The following is a 26215-nucleotide window of genomic DNA, read 5'->3' on the forward strand; positions in this document are numbered from 1 at the left end:
GGAACATCCTCATCCATCATCTTGTGAGGATGGAACATCCTCATCCATCATCTTGTGAGGATGAAACATCCTCATACATCATTTTGTGAGGATAGAACATCCTCATCCATCATTTTGTGAGGTTGGAACATCCTCATACATAATTTTGTGAGGATGGAACATCCTCATCCATCATTTTGTGAGGATGGAACATCCTCATCCATCATTTTGTGAGGTTGGAACATCCTCATACATCAGTTTGTGAGGATGGAACATCCTCATCCATCATTTTATGAGGATTAAACATCCTCATACGTCATTTTGTGAGGATGGAACATCCTCATCCATCATCCTGTGAGGATAGAACATCCTCATTCATCATTTTGAGATGATGGAACATCGTCATTCATCATTTTGTGAGGATGGTAACATTCCTTATTTTGAGCAAGACAAACCAACCACCAAGCAGGCGCTGACATAGTTTTGCATAACTCCAAATAGTTATCAATATACTGCCTTTAATAGCGTGTATAACTTGGCCAACCATTGTTTACGCATTGTGACATTAGTTGTCCCCCTGTTTCTATAGTTTTTTTTTCAATAGTTGTAGTTTTGCAAGAGAGCGTAACATTGTTTCGACTTGCTAATCAGGTGTGGCGATCAGAAGAAATACTTAAATAAGTGTGACGTATGTTACGGCACACCTCACAAGGGCGTTCGCATTGGTGACATTAGCATTGGTCTTATCACGTTTAATTCATGGTTAGGTTGAAAATTATTTTGAATGAAATACGAATTATTCATTAAGAATTGAATGAGAACATTTTTTTACTCTTGCTAATGCTCCTTATTTCCTCACCTCATATTATACAATATCAGAGAAAACTTATACTTAACTTAAGAAACATCTGAATGGAGACATTGTACTTTAATAATTTGATAATGTACTTATTGTAGAAATGAATAAAGAATAAAGACAACTGGAGGCTAGTAGGACATTACTGCAGAGATGCGTGGAAGTATAGATATTTCATGATCCAGGAATTCAATTTTTAATTATACCCCATAGTGTATTATTGCTCTGATTTTTGTCTCCCATCGTATAAAACTTTTCTTCCTTATTTATCATTCACTTTTTTCAATTTTTATGTTATTAAATTAATTTTCTATCGATTAAAGGAAAACAGATGTGAAAAACAGCTTACCAACTCCTCCTTTGCCATGGAGTATATACCGACGTGATTATTGTAGATTACTTGTGTAAGTGTAATGCAATTGCATTCAATGAAGGCATTTATTCATTTTTTATTATTTATTTCACTTTACTTGAAATTGTTTTATTCTATGACAATACACAAGCAAGTAACAAGCATCTCGTAGTTCGAATCTTGTAAAACACTCAACATTTCATATTCATTGTATTATAAAGGATTTAAATAATCATTAATTCACTCTTCAAACTTACTCTACTAATACCAGTTCATTGCAACAATATTTCATTGTGAAATTTGAAAAAAGGATTTTTTGGCACAGTGAAAATTAGAAAGAATATTGATATTTCTAATCGTGATTCATGAAAGAAACATCCATCTTACCAGGCTTTCAAGATAATGCTCCAATATGCATAATGATTAATGTGGAATTAATTTCATTCTGTTGTGTTGTATAGATGGAGCATTTCAATGTGATTTATTTGTCTGTTAGTGGATTAGACTTCTAATTTATTCTAACGGTGCTCTTTTTAAATCATGACAAGTGTAGTCTCTCGGATGACGGATTGCAAGTTCGTGATTTTCTGTGCAAATCGAAAATACGTTGTAAAAGATCTTCACAAAACTGAAATGAACAAAGATCATTTTTATCCAGCTTTCAGGTCTTGGAAAATCTGTCGCTTGTTTGGAAAGAAACACTGTCTTCTTTCATATTTTTGTTGATTTCTCATAATTTGTTTTCTTCGTTTTTATCTCTTCTTGGTGTGCTTTGTTCGTCTACATCTTTCATTTTTCTCATATCTCTTTGTCAATACGGTAGCAAACAGATGTCTGAGATAGTAAAGGAAAGTTTCATTGACTGTGGAATTCATAGATTACTCTTGGTGTATTGACGTTTTATTAATGTTGTAATGTAATACAAAATACTACAGCTTGAAACCGTAGTCCTTTTGTTTGATTTGGCGATTTAAATTTGGAACGCATGACCATGAAAAATAGAATATATTCCATTATGATTTCTATAACTTCAACCTTTTTGGTGGGAAACATAATACTGTAATAATTTGAAAACATATAATAATTTTGATAAATTAAGATACAGGGTCTGCGTAATAAGTAACCGGACTGACCTCAGGAAATTTTCTATTGGCAAAATATGTACAATTTTTCATTAGAGATCTTCAAAGTAGTCCCCATTGGAGTCGATAACACGCTGATACCGGATTTTCCAATCCCTGAACGCTCCCTGGAATTCGGCAACCTCTATGCTGCCCAGAGCCCCTCGTCGTAGCACGTTGAACGTTTTCCAGAGTCCCGAACCGCGTCCCCTCAAGTTGTGTCTTGATCTTGGGGAACAAAAAGGAGTCCGGTGGTGCCATATCCGGGGTGTAAGGAGGATTTGGCAACGTTACCCTCGACTGTTTGGCCAACTGCTCGGTGACGAGCAGGCAGGTGTGCGACGGAGCATTGTCGTGATGGAGGATCCACGAATCGGCAATCCCCGGACGGACTCAATGAACCCGGGCGGTTAGTCGACGGAGCACATCTCTGTAGTACTGGCTGTTCACAAAGAGTTTGTGCCACTGTAGATGACTCCTTTTTGTTCCCCAAGATCAAGACACAACCTAAGGGGACGCGTTTCGGGACTCTGGAAAACGTTCAACGTGCTACGACGAGGGCTCTGGGCAGCATAGAGGTTGCCGACTTAAAGGGCGTTCAAGAAATGCAAAATCCGTTATCAGCATGTTATCGACTCCAATGGGGACAACGTTGAAAATTGAAACATCGAAAGTGATTTCTGTAAAAGTATGAAATAAGTTTCTTGATTTGCAAGTGATGCGTAAAGATGCTTCACTGGAAGAAACAAGGATCGTTCCATCGTAAAAGGGAATGTGGTGGAATATATCCTCTTCATTTTCTCGATAAGGCACGTTAAGGCAATGTTCCTAGAGGTGATTGAAATAGAAAATAGAAAAGAAGACGATTTCCTCATCCATCGTTTCCACCCGGAATAAATTTCTAAATAAGCTTAGAAAGTGAATCTACGCCTAAAGCGGTTTTACTGCTGTATTTGTTTTCCATATATTGAGTTTCGATGAAAGTCTGTGCAGTGTATGATCTTGTAATTCATGTTGTACATTCTCCTCCATATTTTGCTGAGAGACTTGTTCCGCAAACAGTGGAAAGTGTCTCTGTATTGTGTTTCAGCTTCAATACTTCTTGTTTTTATTGAAATATGAATAATGAATAATGAAAATATGAATATAAATAATGAAAATATGAATAATAAATAATGAGAAAATATGAATACATTTTGAAAATACTGAGAATTGCTGGAAGAGGAATTTTTAATGATAGATTGACTTTTTGTGAGTTAGTTACATTTTAAAAATAATATATAGGCCAGGGAATGATGATGTATTTCATATTATTTCAAGAAGATAAGGAAGAAATTGATTCTTGGAAAACATTCCTATTTTATTGAATCGATTTTCTATAAATTATAATTATTTTATCATCTAAATCTACAAAATCTTCATCAGAAATTATATTTTCATGCTACGGTATAATTTTACCCAGACTCGTATTTTGCTATAGGGACTTGATATTGCAGTGCCTGTTTTTGTTCCATTTTATTATTATTCTGGACATATTAATGAATGATATTGATTAGCGGAAAGCATATGCGAATGTATGAAATGACTTTCAGAATCCCTATTATTGGAAAATATCCAAAATCATTACCAAGTCAGTATTTTGAAGAATACTGAGCACAAACGTCTATAGTGAGGTCCACGTTATAGTGGTAGTGTTTGATTAGCAATGGTATTGCTAAACTTGTCTTTCATTCAACAAAGCGGATAGCGAATCTCTTTCTCGCTTTGCTCAGTTGCCAGATTGTTTTTTAACGATGCAGAAATATAATTAATTAGTAACAAATTATGTAATGTTGATTCATTATGAATTCATTGAAAAATATGATTTCTTGCTTCATAAAATATAATTCATTATTTGAAACGAGAATGAACAGTTCATATTACATCAATAAACCGGCATCAGTTACCCTACATAGAAGACATTGACAAGACAGAAGATCGGCAACCTTGTTCTCCTATCATTCCCACTGCCATTATAACGTGGACCTCACTATAGTCATATATTATCTTCTATAATCATTTTTCCATGAATTTTTGGAAGATACTGTTTCTCACTGTAATTTGTAGTACCTGCCCCTCTTCGATTCTACTTTTAACCATAACTTGATCTCGTATTGCAGAATACCGTGCTTCACGAACACCTTATTTTTTGTCCACTACATTTCAATCTTTGATCTTGGGAAATGGAATGCCTAACTATTTCTTATGCAACTAATAGCTCTCCAGAGTGAATATAATGACTTCCAAATATTTTAAAAATTGAATTTCTCGCGTGGCCATAATTTCAATGAGACGTCCCAAATAATATGCATTTTATGCAATGTGCAATGTGGTAAGAACTGCTACTCGCTGAATTTCCCCCAGGCTTCTTGGACTAAGGAGACCATAGAAAATGATGGTAATGATATGTTACCTATACTTACTACCTAACGGTTAATTATGTCTAGTTATGAAGAGTGGCATTACTCATGCAGTTACTACCGCTTGTTACTCTGCAAATTGGGAAAAGTGATCGTTTTCTATGGAAAATATTCCTCTGAATATTGCTCCTCAATCATCAACTAGAAGAACCTGTCATGACGAAAACTTGTGATCTTACCTCACCGTTAAAATATTCTACTGCATCAACAACTGTTATTTATGTACCGTAGTTTTTGTTACAGTACACTATAAACAATATTTTTACTCGGCATTATCATTATTAAATTTAATCGCTGAGATAGGATCTTCTTCGCTGTAATTTTCAATCTTTGAAAAAGTACGGTTCTAAGATTTTTCTTATACTACTGTACTATGTTGTTACTGTTTCAGTAGTCCGTTACTACAATATCACATACTTCCGTCAGATCACTGTTATTTCTGATATCTGTAAAAGTTGTCTTAATTGACCGAGCGAAGTGAGGTCTAAGATTCAAGTCGACGGTTTTGCATTTCTCTTCATGTTAATATATTTGTATGTTTATATTTATGTTCCGCATTTACAGCGAAACGCAACAATAGATTTCCATGAAATTTTACAGGTATGTTCCTTTTTGAATTTCGCGTCGACGTATACATACGGTTTCTTGAAATTTTGCATTTTAAGGATAATACAAAAGGAAAAGGAGTCTCCTTTGAACGCCAATATTACGTAAAAATCAGACTTTAGAATTATTCATCATAAATCAGCTGTCTAGTGAACTATAATACTCAAATACCTTAAAGATGCATAGACTCACATGCAGCGCTAGTGTCGTACTTGGAATTGAAATCGGCCATTGAGGGGGCAACCTATAGGATTATTACATACCAATGCCTTTGTAATCTATATTGTTACAAATATATAGATATAATATCTCGTGCTAAAATACCCCAATGGCGGCCTTCAATTTCAAGTAAGAACTATCATTGGGAAGGCATAGGCATTGTGGGTCTATATCTCTTTAAGGTCTTTGATTATACTACCCGTTCAAAAACATCGAACATCTTGAAAATGTATCTTTTCATCAACTTTGTAGACAGTAGCAGCCAGACCTGATAACAGCGCTCACACTCACATTTCGGGACGACACGTCACGGTACGATAGGACAGAAAGCTCTTTGTTTATTTAGGATTTTCTTTAGACATTTTAAATTCATAAATTATTTATTAATTTATGAGAAAACATAACTCCAGGTCCATGTAACTTACTGGGCGCGAGGTCTACTGTTTACAGAACTACTAGTTTAAATAAGTAAATGGTAAATTTTTATTTTTGTTCAATCAAATTTGTCCAATATGCTACCAAGTTGAACTATCAAGGGGACATTCATATTATGTTATTTATAATTTATGATTACTGAGTAGCCAATAAAACGATGTCCAGATGGACCGATGTGGATGAGAGGATTGATATGGTTTATGAGCGCATCGCATGCTGTGTTGATGATGCTTTGATGCTACTACCAGTGGAGCAGAGCATGTTCACAATGTCTACATTGCTTCAATTACCTTGTTCAAGGTTGTAAACCATCTAGAAGAAGAAACAGCCGTTTGCTTTCCTCTTTGATATTGTTATTCTCTTCAGTTAAACTTATATTTATCATTCACTTCTTTATTTTACTCATGGTCTTTATACTCGGTCTTCTTCTTGATACATATACGCCGTTCATCTTCTTTCAACAGTTCTCTCAATTCTCTGCCTCCATCTGTATTTGCTTTTCTTGTCATTTTTCTTTAGCTTTTCTTGTCGTGTTGTTTTTTGGTCGATGTCTTCTTTTATATTCTATCTTCTTTTCAATCTATAACAATAATTTGTTCTTCTATAACAATCTTTTTCCAATCTAAAAGTTTTCTCTTACTTCTTTCAACGCCGTCTTTTTATCTTCTCATTTTCTCTATTCATTCCGCTGCAGTTTCCCTCGATTTCCATTCAATTTTTCTCAACTTTTGAGTTTTTTTTGTTTATTATGCTCTTCCTCTTCAAATAATATAGAGTCTAGAGAATAAAATCACTATTTTATCGGATCACCCCTGCAATCTTTTGTCTCACTTTTTCAATTCTACAAACCTTTATATCTTTTCCATGTTTTCTTTGTCCTCTTTTCTTCTGCTTTTGATTAAAACTTTCTTTAACTCCCGGCTTTTGATCTTCAACTCTGTACGCTATTTTCCTCCCCTTATTTTTTCTCCCTTTACCTTTTTCTTTTCCTACTTCTTCTCCTGCACTCTTCTTTTTTTTTCTTCTTCTTCTTCTTCTTCTTCTTCTCCTTCTTCTTCTTTTCCTTCTTCTTCTTTTCCTTCTTCTTTTCCTCCTTCTTATTTTCCTCCCTGTTCCCCCACTTCTTTTAATTCTTTTTCCACTTTCTGTTTTTTCTGTTCCCTGTCGATATCTTTATTCTTTTTCCACTCCTTCATTCTTCCCACTTCATGTCTTCTCTCTGTTCCCTCTTCTTTATTACCTCCGCATCTGTCCTCTCTTTTCCCCTTCCACCGACTCTCCTGTCTCCTCTTTTTAGTATTTGAATTAATGCATATGTGATAGTGGGCACCGCGCCCATTCGGCAACCAATAAGGGACACTCCCACTCCCTCCCTTCACCCCTCCTTTGCCCCCCTGCACTCGGCAGGATGTCTTTTCCGATTCATCACATTGATTATTATTGCTATTACACAGTGTTATTACTTGTCACAATCAAGAAGAAGCAACAGGGTTCTTGCTTCACTCCACTGCCCTCTTGATAACGCACCTTCTTCGTTCCTCTCCTTCACATCCCATACACTCTTCTCTCTTTCTCCTTCACTCCTCCCACCTTCTTCAATAAGTACATAACGAAAATATTCTGCTCACTTCCTTCACGACAGGGTGCGCCTCATTTTTCTCGTAGCTCTTTATTTTTAATGTCCCATTACTCTAATGTAATAAAAGAATCGTTTCCATTGACCATTGCATGCAAATGATCACAGAAATTGGGAGTTGAATATCCATTTTATGTCAACTTTAAATTGAACAATGGTTAGTTTTTTGAGTTTCGCAGCATGCGAAGTGAGGATTCAAGTATTGTGTGGTTGAATAAAGTGAATATTTTTTCTTGCATGCAAATGAAGTGTACGTCTTTCCAAAATCGTCTTTCAAAAAATAAAAATGCTTCTTCACAGCGGAGATAGAGTTCATAAAACTCACAAGAATATTCAACCACTTGGTGTTCAGAATAGGAAAGAAATAAGCTTTTAAAACATGCGAATCTGGAATCCCATCTTCCCAAAGATGGTTCAACAAATTTTATCACGCAGAAGTTGAAACTCATTGAGATAGGAAGGCATAATACATTCAATGTATTATATATTTTTTTGTTTATATATTCAAACCTAGAAAATTAGATTGTATTTTTTTAATCCCTCAATTAGCTAATAGCAATAGGGATTGGAATATGTGCAAACTGTTTTTATTGATATTGTATTTTGAAATAAATTGAAATTGAAAATTGAAATAGACTTCCCTAATTAGAATAAGATGCTGTGATTTTCTATTAGAGATATTTTTGAGGTAAAAAAATTTAAATTTACTGTAATAAAATAAAAACACACACATATATAGACAAATTCAACAGTTTTATTTGGTACAGGACCATGGTTTCGTGACCACACAGATCACATTTTCAAGCTGTTTCATTGCGGAACGGTTCTACAACATCGACAGTGACTCGTCGAATTTTTAAATTTACTGTAATTTTGTGAAGGGAATTTGTAATGAATTTCTAAGCAATATTATACTGTATTGATTCATGCTTATTCAATCTTCATTCTCAAATCCGGACTCTTAGGAATTAAGAAAAATTAGAATACATAAAGTGTTATCGGTATCACAACTCAGAACTCGAATTCACATGCGTTCAAGTAGTTACTCAAATACAGTATTACACATTCATGTGCTATAGTGAGGTCCATGTTATAATGGCAGTGTTTGATTAGCAATGGTATTGCTATCCTTGTCTATCATTCAACGATGCGGATAGCGCTATCTCTTTCTCGCTTTGCTCTGTTGCCAGATCGTCTTCTAACAATGTAGAATTTAACAATTAACAATTCATTATGGAATAATTGAAAAATATTATTTCTTGCTTAATAAAATATAATTGATCATTCTAAAAGAGAATGAATAGTTAATATTACATCAATAAACCTGTATCAGACTAAGAAATTGTCAAAAAACCACTGATTTATTGATAATTAGAAAGACCGGTTTCGGTTATTACACCATTGTCAATCTCTGATAATTATCAATAAATCAGTGGTTTTTTGACAATTTCTTAGTCTTTTTCATTCAAACCTGTATCAGCTACCGTCTATAGAAGGCATTGACAAGACAGAGGATCGGCAACGTTGTTCTCCTATCTTGCTTCACTGCCATTATAACGTGGACCTCACTATAGATACATGTATCGAACTAAATGGGCATATTTCAAGAGATACAAACTGTTTCGATCTTTTTTAAGGTGTACAAATTCTGGTTCTATTCTGAGTAGTTTGCCGGTCCAAACTTGATGTTCTAATATATGTGCTCCAGAAGCTGAAAGGGGAGCCAAAAGAGTGCCAAAGTAAATTAACGAATAGCAAACCAGATTTCTCAGCCAATTAAGCTAACTCGCCGATTGTATCTCATGATAAATAGACTGATATATTGAAGTGAGAGGAATGGAGTGTGCGAGAGACATGTAAAGATTTGTATGTATGTGAGAGAACTAGAGAACATAGAGAAAGAGGGTGGAAGAGAGCAGGACCCTTCTAATTAAAAGTAACAGCAATAATTAAATATCACCACTCCTTTTAGTATTGTTTATAGGTATGATTAAGAATAGCCTTCTTTATCTTGGTGCTCCAGCTTCTATCATTTACAGTGAATGCATGCCGAATTCATTATCAGTATGCAGTTAGTCACGTGCATAATAGCGCAGGCCCAGTATTGAAAGAACGCCAAACCTAATGAAAATTCGATTTAGGGTCCTTATAGGCCGGTTAATTGCAGAGCTACTGACTGTGAGGTATGCTCTTTCGATATGAAGATAAATCTCTTATAGGCCTTGTAATTATCGAAATTTTTGTGTAGCTGGTTTATTGTGTTTCTTATGTGCATGCTAAACATTTTCAAGCATTCACAACATGGATTTTGCTTTAATAAATTATGATAGACTAGTACTAGTTTGACTCTCTACCAAGCGATTTCAAGTTGTAAGATATATGTACTTGGTGGAATTATGTAAATTGGATTGCAAGAGAGGAGGATTTTTCTGAAATGACAGCATCCCTATACTCCGTTCAAATTAACTTCGGACTTGGGATGGACATGCGCAGCAGAGAAGGCACACAGCGGCAGGGATACAACGGCGGCTATGTTGCCGTTGTGTACCGACCAGCGTTCTCTAATTTCCAGTGAGTTCTCAAGCGCTCATGTTAAACTTAGGAACTTTCCTTTTTGCAATCACAGACTCGACTGACTCTATTCGACAAATTGACAACTACGCTTCCACCTATGACTCAATCCATCACTGCAATTGGCTGATCTCCCTCCATTTCTCTGCGCCGCAAATTCCTCCAAGTCTGAAGAAGATTTGTACGGAGTATAGTAATTGAGTCAAATATTGTTGAAAATACTTCTTTATAAGATTGATATGAATAATATTAGAAGATTATTTATGATAAACGCGATAATTGAATTGAAAATTGAATATTTTGCTTGAAGTATAGCTCTAATAGTTGGTTTTAGGTTAGAGTAGGCCCTTGTAGAATTAATATATAGTTTACAAGTATGTCTTGTGTGAATTTCTTACTTGAAAATTAATTATCAATTTTTCTTTGTTCTAGGTGAGTCAGCATCAACAGATTACCGAACTGAAACACTCGAACGCAAGTACCACCAGATCTTTAATACTTCTTTATAGAACGGGTATCAATAGCATTCCACAAAAGATATCCCTAGCTTCAGTTTTTTTCGAGTTCTCCCTATCTTGAGTTTTTTAATTAAAAATACGGTAGCTTTAATTTTCTCCAACTTTTATCAAATCTTGTAAATTAATATACGGTAATCTTGAATTATTATTAAACGAAAATCCAAATTAAATGTTGTAAATCACCCCGAAGACTTAATTTAGATTTTAATTTGAAAGCATTTAATTTGGATTTTCCTTTATAATAATTATTAATTCACTAGCATTTGAATAAATGCAATGTCTCAGTAATTTCCATTACATTAGTAATATAATCTTTATGTTTGAAGTGTAGTTTCGCAACAATGGTTCTTTTTATCATTTTTTGGATGAGTAGGCATGACATATCACTTTTGCAACAGTACTTGTAGATCTTGAGGGTATTCCAATTTCGTTTAATTATTGGTGTATGATATTCTATTTATATTATATTTTCATGCAAGCAATGTAAGTCATAAAATTCAACAATTTTGTTTGAATAATTTCAAAAATGTGTAAGTTTCACTTTCATAACCTCAAACTTTGGACAACATTAACTTCTTATCAAAATTTTTGGAGAAAAATAGTACAGGCTCAGCCTATTTTTCCCTTCAATGTCATAATTATATTATGATTGTAGTATTCTGTACAATGAATAAATAAATAAAATACCAGACTTATGATGTGGATTCATAATACATGTAACATCATTCCAAACAATAAATGAACAGTCAATTTATTACATTGACAAAACATGCAACATCATCCCAAATAATAAATAAGCAGTAAATATATCACTAACAAGATAAGTGATTTGTTGTATATGAATAGTTCAATAGTTTTCACTTTTGAAAATACTCATGATAACCCGATAATTGAATTGAAAATTGAATATTTTGCTTGAAGTATAGCTCTAATAGTTGGATTTAGGTTAGAGTAGGCCCTTGTAGAATAAATATATAGTTTACAAGTATGTCTTGTGTGAATTTCTCACTTGAAAATTAATTATAAATTTTTCTTTGTTCTAGGTGAGTCAGAATCAACAGAATACCGAACTGAAACACTCGAACGCAAGTACTACCACTTCTTTAATACTTATTTATAGAACGGGTATCAATAGCATTCCACAAAAGATATCCCTAGCTTCAGTTTTTTTTAGAGTTCTCCCTATCTTGAGTTTTTTAATTAAAAATACGGTAGCTTTAATTTTCTCCAACTTTTATCAAATCTTGTAAATTAATATACGGTAATCTTGAACTATTATTAAACGAAAATCCAAATTAAATGTTGTAAATCACCCCGAAGACTTAATTTAGATTTTAATTTGAAAGCATTTAATTTGGATTTTCCTTTATAATAATTATTAATTCACTAGCATTTGAATAAATGCAATATCTCAGTAATTTTCATTACATTAGTAATATAATCTTAATGTTTGAAGTGTAGTTTCGCAACAATGGTTCTTTTTATCATTTTTTGGATGAGTAGGCATGACATATCACTTTTGCAACAGTACTTGTAGATCTTGAGGGTATTCCAATTTCGTTTAATTATTGGTGTATGATATTCTATTCATATTATATTTTCATGCAAGCAATGTAAGTCATAAAATTCATCAATTTTGTGTGAATTATTTCAAAATGTTTAAGTTTCACTTTCATAACCTCAAACTTTGGACAACATTAACTTCTTATCAAAATTTTTGGAGAAAAATAGTACAGGCTCAGCCTATTTTTCCCTTCAATGTCATAATTATATTATGATTGTAGTATTCTGTACAATGAATAAATAAATAAAATACCAGACTTATGATGTGGATTCATGATAAATGTAACAGAATACCGAACTGAAACACTCGAACGCAAGTACTACCACTTCTTTAATACTTATTTATAGAACGGGTATCAATAGCATTCCACAAAAGATATCCCTAGCTTCAGTATTTTCTGAGGTCTCCCTATCTTGAGTTTTTTAATTAAAAATACGGTAGCTTTAATTTTCTCCAACTTTTAACAAATCTTGTCAATTAATATACGGTAATCTTGAACTATTATTAAACGAAAATCCAAATTAAATGTTGTAAATCACCCCGAAGACTTAATTTGGATTTTAATTTGAAAGCATTTAATTTGGATTTTCCTTTATAATAATTATTAATTCATTAGCATTTGAATAAATGCAATATCTCAGTAATTTCCATTACATTAGTAATATAATCTTTATGTTTGAAGTATAGTTTCGCAACAATGGTTCTTTTTATCATTTTTTTGGATGAGTAGGCATGACATATCACTTTTGCAACAGTACTTGTAGATCTTGAGGGTATTCCAATTTCGTTTAATTATTGGTGTATGATATTCTATTTATATTATATTTTCATGCAAGCAATGTAAGTCATAAAATTCATCAATTTTGTGTGAATTATTTCAAAAATGTTTAAGTTTCACTTTCATAACCTCAAACTTTGGACAACATTAACTTCTTATCAAAATTTTTGGAGAAAAATAGTACAGGCTCAGCCTATTTTTCCCTTCAATGTCATAATTATATTATGATTGTAGTATTCTGTACAATGAATAAATAAATAAAATACCAGACTTATGATGTGGATTCATAATAAATGTAACATCATTCCAAACAATAAATGAACAGTCAATTTATTACATTGACAAAACATGCAACATCATCCCAAATAATAAATAAGCAGTAAATATATCACTAACAAGATAAGTGATTTGTTGTATATGAATAGTTCAATAGTTTTCACTTTTCAAATCAATATAATCTATCCATAGTTCTAGTATCATAATGCACAATAATCCAACATGAAAAATCCTGACTATTAAATTCATGAATCGAATGCATTGAGTTTTTCGATTTCAATCAATACAATAAAATCTATGTCGGGCAAAGCTGGCTGCTGTATGAATGGATGGTCCACCTTTGTGACGTTTTTAATTTTCTGGTCCGTTGATTTCATTCAAGTTGAAGTAGCATGGGGGGGAACTGAGGAACTCTACTGAGCACTCCCCCTTTACAGTGTATTCTTCATCTCATGCACGCTTCAATGGTCCGTGGTCTGTGCTAGTATTTAGTCGGCTTCCTAGGGCGTATTCGATAAAGTGCTCAAGCTTTTCTATTGTTCATTTATTTCCTATCGAGTCCAATCTTAGAATTTTCAACTCAACAGTAGTTAAACTAGGGTGCTTGAGCCATGATTCGAACTTTAATAAAGTTAAGAGTGTGAATAATTGATGCACCAACAAAACTATGTCAACTCCAATATCAAGTCAAATCTTAGAATTTTCAACTCAACAGTAGTTAAACTAGGGTGCTTGAGCCATGATTCGAACTTGAATGGTCTCAGTGAACTCTTTTGAATTCTAAATAATAAAGTTAAGAGTGTGAATAATTGATGCACCAACAAAACTATGTCAACTCCAATATCAAGTCAAATCTTAGAATTTTCAACTCAACAGTAGTTAAACTAGGGTGCTTGAGCCATGATTTGAACCTGAATGGTCTCAGTGGGTTCTTTTAAATTATAAATAAAAATTCTAAATAAAAAGTTAAGAGTGTGAATAATTGATGCACCAACAAACCTATGTCAACTATGCAATGTGTATGTATTATATGGATCCTAAACTGCTTAGCGCAGTATATAATTCACAAAATGTGTTTATTGATTCATCGATACATATCATCTCGAATGAGAACGAGCCAATTATAAAATGATGTATCACTCAGTGTCAATGTTGTGTGGGTTAGTTTACTGTTTCATGTAGAAACTTCACCTATTTGAATTCTAAATAATAAAGTTAGAGTGTGAATAATTGATGCACCAACAAAACTATGTCAACTCCAATATCAAGTCAAATCTTAGAATTTTCAACTCAACAGTAGTTAAACTAGGGTGCTTGAGCCATGATTCGAACTTGAATGGTCTCAGTGAACTCTTTTGAATTCTAAATAATAAAGTTAAGAGTGTGAATAATTGATGCACCAACAAAACTATGTCAACTCCAATATCAAGTCAAATCTTAGAATTTTCAACTCAACAGTAGTTAAACTAGGGTGCTTGAGCCATGATTCGAACTTGAATGGTCTCAGTGAACTCTTTTGAATTCTAAATAATAAAGTTAAGAGTGTGAATAATTGATGCACCAACAACTATGTCAACTCCAATATCAGTCAAATCTTAGAATTTTCAACTCAACAGTAGTTAAACTAGGTGCTTGAGCCATGATTCGAACTGAATGGTCTCAGTGAACTCTTTTGAATTCTAATAATAAAGTTAAGAGTGTGAATATTGATGCACCAACAACTATGTCAACTCCATATCAAGTCAAATCTTAGAATTTTCAACTCAACAGTAGTTAACTAGGGTGCTTGAGCCATGATTCGAACTGAATGGTCTCAGTGAACTCTTTTGAATTCTAAATAATAAAGTTAAGAGTGTGAATAATTGATGCACCAACAAACCTATGTCAACTATGCAATGTGTATGTATTATATGGATCCTTAACTGCTTAGCGCAGTATATAATTCACAAAATGTGTTTATTGATTCATCGATACATATCATCTCGAATAAGAACGAGCCAATTATAAAATGATGTATCACTCAGTGTCAATATTGTGTGGGTTAGTTTACTGTTTCATGTAGAAACTTCACCTATTTGAATTCTAAAATGTCAATTATAGGATAAGTTATTCACTGTCCTTTCTTTGCAAAGTTCCAGAGACTTTTCATGTGATGCGGTAGTTTCGTTTGTATTGAATGATATGGATCCGTGCAAATTACTGTATTGTATGGTAGAGCTATTCTAGATGTTTGATCTGGTGCTTTTTTCAAGTTTTATGTTTCATATTGTGTGGGTGTTTAGAAGATGTAGTACACCACCTATTGTTGCCTACTCAACAGCAAGGCATAAGTGGTCACCACCTCTCTATTTTTTCTTCTCAACTCTCTTATTATTTATTATCGTTATATTAAAATAAATGAATATCAGATTGGCCCAGCTCTGATGTCAGAGTTTTCAGGTCGCATCCAGAGAGTATAGAATGTAATTTATAGGATTACATTCTATCCTCACTGGTCGCATCTGATCAATTTCAGGGCTTCTGACATGACGTAACGACTCTTGTAAGGCAGCCAGGACCATCCTTTTCGCGTCCATCCGAAACACAGGAGTGATCCAGGAAAAATATCTAGGCTGGTCGGGGTTTGGACCTCTGGTTTGCAAAGCCAGCGTCTGAACTCTGAACCACTCGACTACAGCCTCTCCGTCATTATACTCAAAGAAACGTATTGTATTTATGTTATTATTGAGAATTTCCAACGAATATTTAGTTGTCATCTAATTTAGTATCAATCTTAATAGAACATTGTCCAAAAGACAAATTATTTTGCTATTATCTGATGATTATGCATGGATTCCCAGTAGATCTATAGTTCTGAGTAGGCTACTGTAATACAATGTTATTCAGAACGTAGATGTGGTACCAAGCAATTTGATTCGTTGAGCATCAGGCACTCGAGCGGACATTGATTTTAGTTAAACTAGGGTGCTTGAGCCATGATTCGAACTTGAATGGTCTCAGTGAACTCTTTTGAATTCTAAATAATAAAGTTAAGAGTGTGAATAATTGATGCACCAACAAAACTATGTCAACTCCAATATCAAGTCAAATCTTAGAATTTTCAACTCAACAGTAGTTAAACTAGGTGCTTGAGCCATGATTCGAACTTGAATGGTCTCAGTGAACTCTTTTGAATTCTAAATAATAAAGTTAAGAGTGTGAATAATTGATGCACCAACAAAACTATGTCAACTCCAATATCAAGTCAAATCTTAGAATTTTCAACTCAACAGTAGTTAAACTAGGGTGCTTGAGCCATGATTTGAACCTGAATGGTCTCAGTGAACTCTTTTGAATTCTAAATAATAAAGTTAAGAGTGTGAATAATTGATGCACCACAAAACTATGTCAACTCCAATATCAAGTCAATCTTAGAATTTTCAACTCAACAGTAGTTAACTAGGGTGCTTGAGCCATGATTCGAACCTGAATGGTCTCAGTGAACTCTTTTGAATTCTAAATAATAAAGTAAGAGTGTGAATAATGATGCACCAACAAAACTATGTCAACTCCATATCAAGTCAAATCTTAGAATTTTCAACTCAACAGTAGTTAACTAGGGTGCTTGAGCCATGATTCGAACTGAATGGTCTCAGTGAACTCTTTTGAATTCTAAATAATAAGTTAAGAGTGTGAATAATGATGCACCAACAAAACTATGTCAACTCAATATCAAGTCAAATCTTAGAATTTTCAACTCAACAGTAGTTAACTAGGGTGCTTGAGCCATGATTTGAACCTGAATGGTCTCAGTGAACTCTTTTGAATTCTAAAATGTCAATTATAGGATAAGCTATTCACTGTCCTTTCTTTGCAAAGTTCCAGAGACTTTTCATGTGATGCGGTAGTTTCGTTTGTATTGAATGATATGGATCCGTGCAAATTACTGTATTGTATGGTAGAGCTATTCTAGATGTTTGATCTGGTGCTTTTTTCAAGTTTTATGTTTCATATTGTGTGGGTGTTTAGAAGATGTAGTACACCACCTATTGTTGCCTACTCAACAGCAAGGCATAAGTGGTCACCACCTCTCTATTTTTTCTTCTCAACTCTCTTAATTGTTTATTATCGTTATACTAAAATAAATAAATATCGGATTGGCTCAGATCTTATGTCAGGGCTTTCAGGTCGCATCCAGAGAGTATAGAATGTAATTTATAGGATTACATTCTATCCTCACTGGTCGCATCTGATCAATTTCAGGGATTTTGAAATTTATGAAACTAATATACCACCTAACTCATGTCTTCGACAACTACTGGAGTGGTATGACAACATCAAATTCAATGGAATATTTTCAAATGTCAAGTTTCAAAATCTGGATTCAATTCTTCATTTCACCTGAAAACCATTTCATTGTAATATTATAGAACATGAACTAGGTACCGATAATCTCTAGTGAAAATAAATTATCATCTCTGCAGTGTTAATATCTATTGCACTAAGCACCTTCGACTACTAAAACAATGACATAGTAATTTATCAAAATCACAATTCATTGTGAAGTGATAATGCCATTTGTTCTCCAAGGTTTTTTCTAAGTTAAGAACTTGTTTAGAATTATAGCCACAGGCATGTAAGCGAAGCCCATGTTTATAATTGGCATATCACTCTTATTATGTATCCAAGTCCACAGCCAATGTATGTGTAGTATGGAATTAATTTATTCTTGTATATGATTATTGCTGGATGATACTCGTGTACCTGCGCGTGCGGGTGTGTTGGTTGTGTCGTGTGGTGGTGGTTGCTGGGGAGAGTTGATTGGAGACTTCCAATCTTCAAACCACTTTTCAGTTCTCAATCGCACTCTCTCTGTCTTTTCATTTTTCTCTGTACCACCCTTTCTGCGATTTGCATATTTTTTATTCAGACTCATGACATCATTGTTCACAAATGGCTCCTGCTCTGGCATCAAGCACATTACTTCTGTCATTAGAAATTTATTTGGTTGACTCGGCTTCATTATACCTGTCGTTTAGAACGTGAACGGGAGCAACCGACTCAACAACGCAATAATAATATATCTGAATAGTATTTAATTTTCCTGACAGAAGTTATTGTTCGTAGTGAGCTCGGACTATCGTTTCTCACCACCAACTTGTCGGGGTTCTTTGTTTTTCATCGTGAAAAATTGGATTACGTAATGGTTATTCAGGTTATTTTTATATATTCCCAGGGTCCTTTCGGCATCTGCCTGTACTTTGTATTACCCTGCGATACGATAAGTGTATATAGTGATACACTCAATACTCTGTGTATTAACTGTAATAAATAATCTGTATCACTGTTTTTAAATTTAGTCTTTGTTTGGGAAACAAAAATAATCAGTCATTTTTCTCTTTACTTATCTCTTTCGTTATTCACTGATCTTCCAATTTATTTGTGATACTTTTCTCTCTCATAACATGTATAACTTAGAAAAAATTGTATTAAAAGAAGACAAAAGTACAATCTTCATTACTATTTTTACCTTCATTGTATTTTGAAGAAAAGTGTGATATTTTCACTTCCATAAAATGGATAACTTACAATATAACAGAAATGAGATATTTCCTAATACTGTATCATGCTTAGGAGATGGGTTGAGGTAGAAATTTATCATATCATTTGTTATATCATGATGGAGATAAGTGGAAATTTATGCCAGATCCCATCGATTAAAAATTGAAGAATGAAAATCTATAGGATCTCACGATGAATAATTTTACTTGTGTGTGATGATACAGACATCCTTAAGACTGTGCAAAGGCTAAAAATGAACTTTCTACTGGTGATATTCTTCAAAGATTTTCGATTCATATATCATCAAGTTATCAAAATGAGAAACCTTTCTCAGGAAACTTTTTTTTCGATCATTACTTTTTGAGATATGAGCGCCTAAAGTTTAAATTTTTGGGACAGAACATTTCAAATTCGGTAAAAGATAAATCCATGAGATTTGAAGGATTGATTCTTCATGGTATTGTTGATCTAGTAAAATGAAAATTTTCTGAAAATATCTATTTTTGATAAAGTTATTAAATTTACTAAAAATTACCAAAAATAACTTTTTGTTGAGTTATTTTTGGTAAATTGAATAACTGTATCAAAAATTTATATTTTTAGAAAATTTTCATTTCACTAGATCTACAATACCATGAAGAATCAATCCTCCAAATCTCATGGATTTATCTCTTACCGAATTTTAAATGTTCTGTTCCAAAAATTTAAACTTAAGGCGCTCATATCTCAAAAAGTAATGATCGGAAAAAAATGTTTTCCTGAAAAAACTTTTTCATTTTGATAGCCACAGGCATGTAAGCGAAGCCCATGTTTATAATTGGCATATCACTCTTATTATGTATCCAAGTCCACAGCCAATGTATGTGTAGTATGGAATTAATTTATTCTTGTATATGATTATTGCTGGATGATACTCGTGTACCTGCGCGTGCGGGTGTGTTGGTTGTGTCGTGTGGTGGTGGTTGCTGGGGAGAGTTGATTGGAGACTTCCAATCTTCAAACCACTTTTCAGTTCTCAATCGCACTCTCTCTGTCTTTTCATTTTTCTCTGTACCACCCTTTCTGCGATTTGCATATTTTTTATTCAGACTCATGACATCATTGTTCACAAATGGCTCCTGCTCTGGCATCAAGCACATTACTTCTGTCATTAGAAATTTATTTGGTTGACTCGGCTTCATTATACCTGTCGTTTAGAACGTGAACGGGAGCAACCGACTCAACAAGGCAATAATAATATATCTGAATAGTATTTAATTTTCCTGACAGAAGTTATTGTTCGTAGTGAGCTCGGACTATCGTTTCTCACCACCAACTTGTCGGGGTTCTTTGTTTTTCATCGTGAAAAATTGGATTACGTAATGGTTATTCAGGTTATTTTTATATATTCCCAGGGTCCTTTCGGCATCTGCCTGTACTTTGTATTACCCTGCGATACGATAAGTGTATATAGTGATACACTCAATACTCTGTGTATTAACTGTAATAAATAATCTGTATCACTGTTTTTAAATTTAGTCTGTTTGGAAAACAAAAATAATCAGTCATTTTTCTCTTTACTTATCTCTTTCGTTATTCACTGATCTTCCAATTTATTTGTGATACTTTTCTCTCTCATAACATGTATAACTTAGAAAAAATTGTATTAAAAGAAGACAAAGGTACAATCTTCATTACTATTTTTACCTTCATTGTATTTTGAAGAAAAGTGTGATATTTTCACTTCCATAAATGGATAACTTACAATATAACAGAAATGAGATATTTCCTAATACTGTATCATGCTTAGGAGATGGGTTGAGGTAGAAATTTATCATATCATTTGTTATATCATGATGGAGATAAGTGGAAATTATGCCAGATCCCATCGATTAAAAATTGAAGAATGAAAATCTATAGGATCTCACGATGAATAATTTTACTTGTGTGTGATGATACAGACATCCTTAAGACTGTGCAAAGGCTAAAAATGAACTTTCTACTGGTGATATTCTTCAAAGATTTTCGATTCATATATCATCAAGTTATCAAAATGAGAAACCTTTCTCAGGAAAACATTTTTTTTCGATCATTACTTTTTGAGATATGAGCGCCTAAAGTTTAAATTTTTGGGACAGAACATTTCAAATTCGGTAAAAGATAAATCCATGAGATTTGAAGGATTGATTCTTCATGGTATTGTTGATCTAGTAAAATGAAAATTTTCTGAAAATATCTATTTTTGATAAAGTTATTAAATTTACTAAAAATTACCAAAAATAACTTTTTGTTGAGTTATTTTTGGTAAATTGAATAACTGTATCAAAAATTTATATTTTTAGAAAATTTTCATTTCACTAGATCTACAATACCATGAAGAATCAATTCTCCAAATCTCATGCCGATTTATCTCTTACCGAATTTTAAATGTTCTGTTCCAAAAATTTAAACTTAAGGCGCTCATATCTCAAAAAGTAATTATAGGATAAGCTATTCACTGTCCTTTCTTTGCAAAGTTCCAGAGACTTTTCATGTGATGCGGTAGTTTCGTTTGTATTGAATGATATGGATCCGTGCAAATTACTGTATTGTATGGTAGAGCTATTCTAGATGTTTGATCTGGTGCTTTTTTCAAGTTTTATGTTTCATATTGTGTGGGTGTTTAGAAGATGTAGTAGGCCTACACCACCTATTGTTGCCTACTCAACAGCAAGGCATAAGTGGTCACCACCTCTCTATTTTTTCTTCTCAACTCTCTTAATTGTTTATTATCGTTATACTAAAATAAATAAATATCGGATTGGCTCAGATCTTATGTCAGGGCTTTCAGGTCGCATCCAGAGAGTATAGAATGTAATTTATAGGATTACATTCTATCCTCACTGGTCGCATCTGATCAATTTCAGGGCTTCTGACATGACGTAACGACTCTTGTAAGGCAGCCAGGACCAAATCCTTTTCGCGTCCATCCGAAACACAGGAGTGATTCAGGAAAAATACCTTGGCTGGTCGGGGTTTGGACCTCTGGTTTGCAAAGCCAGCGTCTGAACTCTGAACCACTCGACTACAGCCTCTCCGTCATTATACTCAAAGAAACGTATTGTATTTATGTTATTATTGAGAATTTCCAACGAATTTGCAACGAATCATCTAATTTAGTATCAATCTTAATAGAACATTGTCCAAAAGACAAATTATTTTGCTATTATCTGATGATTATGCATGGATTCCCAGTAGATCTATAGTTCTGAGTAGGCTACTGTAATACAATGTTATTCAGAACGTAGATGTGGTACCAAGCAATTTGATTCGTTGAACATCAGGCACTCGAGCGGACATTGATTGTAGTTTTGCTAGGCGGTGTTTCGAGTTGAACTTGTGCCAAAGTTGAACGACGACGAAGACTACGTCGATCTAGGAGGCAGTGGAAGGGCGCGGCTCTCACACACGCACACTCACACACCTGAGGAATGCGGCTAGCGTGCTAAGTGCGTAGTTCGCTGCCACTTCAACTTTGAAAAGTTGTTTTTCTTTTCTATTCTTGCGCTGCGGAAAACTTCCTCTTCACGCCCTTCCACACTAGGTCCGCAGGTCCGAACAACCTGCCGCTTTCGTCTCCTAAGCAAACAAATGAGTTATTCAGGGCTTGATTCAATGAATGACGATGGGAATTCGAGGTGATATTCGTTTTTGAAATTGGGTTAAAGGGGGATGAATTGAACTACTGTGCTCAAGGCGATTCATAAGTTTAGTTGTGAATATGTATTGTTGTTTATATAGTAGTGGATCCCTCCATCTGGCAAAACACTTACCTCTTCTCTCCTGTCAGCCTTTGTGCCTCTCTAAAATATTCCTAGGAATTGGGACTTCTATTAATATTCTCATCCTTAAAATTGGAACTCCGTATATTAATTGAATGTCATGTAAGGTCAACTTGAGAAACCTATTATGAGAATCTTCCATATTATTTTTATCATTTTCATTCATTGTCACATCTCTTCCTCCATCAAAAATATAGTAGCCTATGACCACATATGTGACCTAGAAGCCTGGAAAGCTTCACAACAAACCTTCAGTCACATAGACATGGACCAAATAATCATCTACTAATTTGTCTCTAGTTTCTAATCTAGAAGAATCTAGTTTCATGGATCGGTAATGTAAATTTAAATTGTCGAATCATAGGACCCTAATTTTGGACTCTTTCAATTTGTAATATGATGGTGTGTTTTGTTCATTGCTTTCAAACTGATGGTTTTGTGTGTTGATGAATTTGATTAGATTTTGAAATTTATGAAACTAATATACCACCTAACTCATGTCTTCGACAACTACTGGAGTGGTTTGACAACATCAAATTCAATGGAATATTATCAAATGTCAAGTTTCAAAATCTGGATTCAATTCTTCATTTCACCTGAAAACCATTTCATTGTAATATTATAGAACATGAACTAGCTACCGATAATCTCTAGTGAAAATAAATTATCATCTCTGCAGTGTTAATATTGATTGCACTAAGCACCTTCAACTACTAAAACAATGACACATAGTAATTTATCAAAATCACAATTCATTGTGAAGTGATAATTCCATTTGTTCTCCAAGGTTTTTTCTAAGTTGAGAACTTGTTTAGAATTATAGCCACAGGCATGTAAGCGAAGCCCATGTTTATAATTGGCATATCACTCTTATTATGTATCCAAGTCCACAGCCAATGTATGTGTAGTATGGAATTAATTTATTCTTGTATATGATTATTGCTGGATGATACTCGTGTACCTGCGCGTGCGGGTGTGTTGGTTGTGTCGTGTGGTGGTGGTTGCTGGGGAGAGTTGATTGGAGACTTCCAATCTTCAAACCACTTTTCAGTTCTCAATCGCACTCTCTCTGTCTTTTCATTTTTCTCTGTACCACCCTTTCTGCGATTTGCATATTTTTTATTCAGACTCATGACATCATTGTTCACAAATGGCTCCTGCTCTGGCATCAAGCACATTACTTCTGTCATTAGAAATTTATTTGGTTGACTCGGCTTCATTATACCTGTCGTTTAGAACGTGAACGGGAGCAACCGACTCAACAAGGCAATAATAATATATCTGAATAGTATTTAATTTTCCTGACAGAAGTTATTGTTCGTAGTGAGCTCGGACTATCGTTTCTCACCACCAACTTGTCAGGGTTCTTTGTTTTTCATCGTGAAAAATTGGATTACGTAATGGTTATTCAGGTTATTTTTATATATTCCCAGGGTCCTTTCGGCATCTGCCTGTACTTTGTATTACCCTGCGATACAACGTGATACACTGTGATTCACTCAATACTCTGTGTATTAACTGTAATAAATAATCTGTATCACTGTTTTTAAATTTAGTCTTTGTTTGGAAAACAAAAATAATCAGTCTTTTTTCCTTTCGTTATTCACTGATCTTCCAATTTATTTGTGATACTTTTCTCTCCCATAACATGGATAACATGAATTATAAATTTGTATTAAAAGAAGACAAAGGTACAATCTTCATTACTATTTCTACCTTCATTGTATTTTGAAGAAAAGTGTGATATTTTCACTTCCATAACATGGATAACTTACAATATAACAGAAATGAGATATTTCCTAATACTGTATCATGCTTAGGAGATGGGGTGAGGTAGAAATTTATCATATCATTTGTTATATCATGATGGAGATAAGTGGAAATTTATGCCAGATCCCATCGATTAAAAATTGAAGAATGAAAATCTATAGGATCTCACGATGAATGATTTTACTTGTGTGTGATGATACAGACATCCTTAAGACTGTGCAAAGGCTAAAAATAAACTTTCTACTGGTGAAATTTTTCAAAGATTTTCGATTCATATATCATCAAGTTATCAAAATGAGAAACTTTTCTCAGGAAAACATTTTTTTTTCGATCATTACTTTTTGAGATATGAGCGCCTAAATTTTAAATTTTTGGGACAGAACATTTCAAATTCGGTAAGAGATAAATCCATGAGATTTGAAGGATTGATTCTCCATGGTATTGTTGATCTAGTAAAATGAAAATTTTCTGAGAATATCTATTTCTGATAAAGTTATTCAATTTACTAAAAATGACCAAAATAACTTTTTGTTGAGTTATTTTTGGTAAATTGAATATCTGTATCAAAAATTTATATTTTTAGAAAATTTTCATTTCACTAGATCTACAATACCATGAAGAATCAATCCTCCAAATCTCATGGATTTATCTCTTACCGAATTTTAAATGTTCTGTTCCAAAAATTTAAACTTAAGGCGCTCATATCTCAAAAAGTAATGATCGGAAAAAAATGTTTTCCTGAAAAAACTTTTTCATTTTGATAGCTTGATGATATACAAATCGAAAAACTTTGTAAAATATCACCAGTAGAAAGTTTATTTTTAGCTTTTCAGAGAAAATGTGTTTGTTAGGTTGTCATCATTAAAATAATACAGAGACACATTTCACATTGACTTATCAATATAAAAATGTACCTATTCCAACTGTTCTTCTCCTTTTGACAGTACTTCACATATTTGAACACTAGAAATGTCTCGACTGGAGCCTAATAACAACGGAACTCTACCTTACCATGTGTGCTGGCGTTGATTTGAAGCTCATGTGTAATGTATTGGAATAGTAATAACAGGGTCGACGGTTACAGTTCAGAGTATAGAGGCGTTGAAGATTTAAGAGTGCCCTGTTGCCCTTTTGAACCCGTGCTCTAATGTATGTTGTTGGCTTGTCCAAGTATGTGCAATGAATAATGCATGGCCAAATCTTTTGTCTTTGTCCCGCCAGTCATCAGTCTGCTCTTGGATCTTCCTCCTCGAAGACAACGGTTGTATTGACGCCTCCTCTTCAACCTCCTCCTCAAGACCCAGAAAATGTAATAATTTATGACGTCACCAACAACATTTTAATCACGCCTTTTTTGCCAAACCCTATCACATCTTTTATAATCTTGCTCTTCCATCAGTTTTGTTGTCCTGTTTCTGTTTCATAATCTTCCAAATGCTTTCTCAGGCTCGGTATGCATCATAGGTTGACATTATTAAAAGCTCTACCTTATATCATACCTTCTATTTTTTGGTTCAACCGATGATGAAAATCTTAAATTTATAAATGACTAGCAGGTAACCCGTGCTCCGCAAGGGTCTAATTATAATAACATTTAAGTATTTACAAACTGATAACTTGACCTACTGAGATCTTGAAGATTTTAAAATGGGCCTATAACCATCCTCGGTAAATTAGAAATTTATTTACATAATTTCAAGTTAATCAGTTCAGAGTTCAGACGTGATGATGCGT

General features: G+C 33.8%; 1 protein-coding gene across 1 annotated transcript in view; it reads left to right on the forward strand.

Moving 5' to 3' along the window:
• Positions 1-26215, forward strand: part of LOC111049360 — a 443105-nt gene that overhangs the window by 275584 nt on the left and 141306 nt on the right. The gene's annotated exons all lie outside the window — the stretch shown is intronic.

The sequence above is a fragment of the Nilaparvata lugens genome, chromosome 1 (genome assembly GCF_014356525.2).
Source record: "Nilaparvata lugens isolate BPH chromosome 1, ASM1435652v1, whole genome shotgun sequence".
Taxonomy (NCBI): Eukaryota; Metazoa; Arthropoda; class Insecta; order Hemiptera; family Delphacidae; genus Nilaparvata; species Nilaparvata lugens.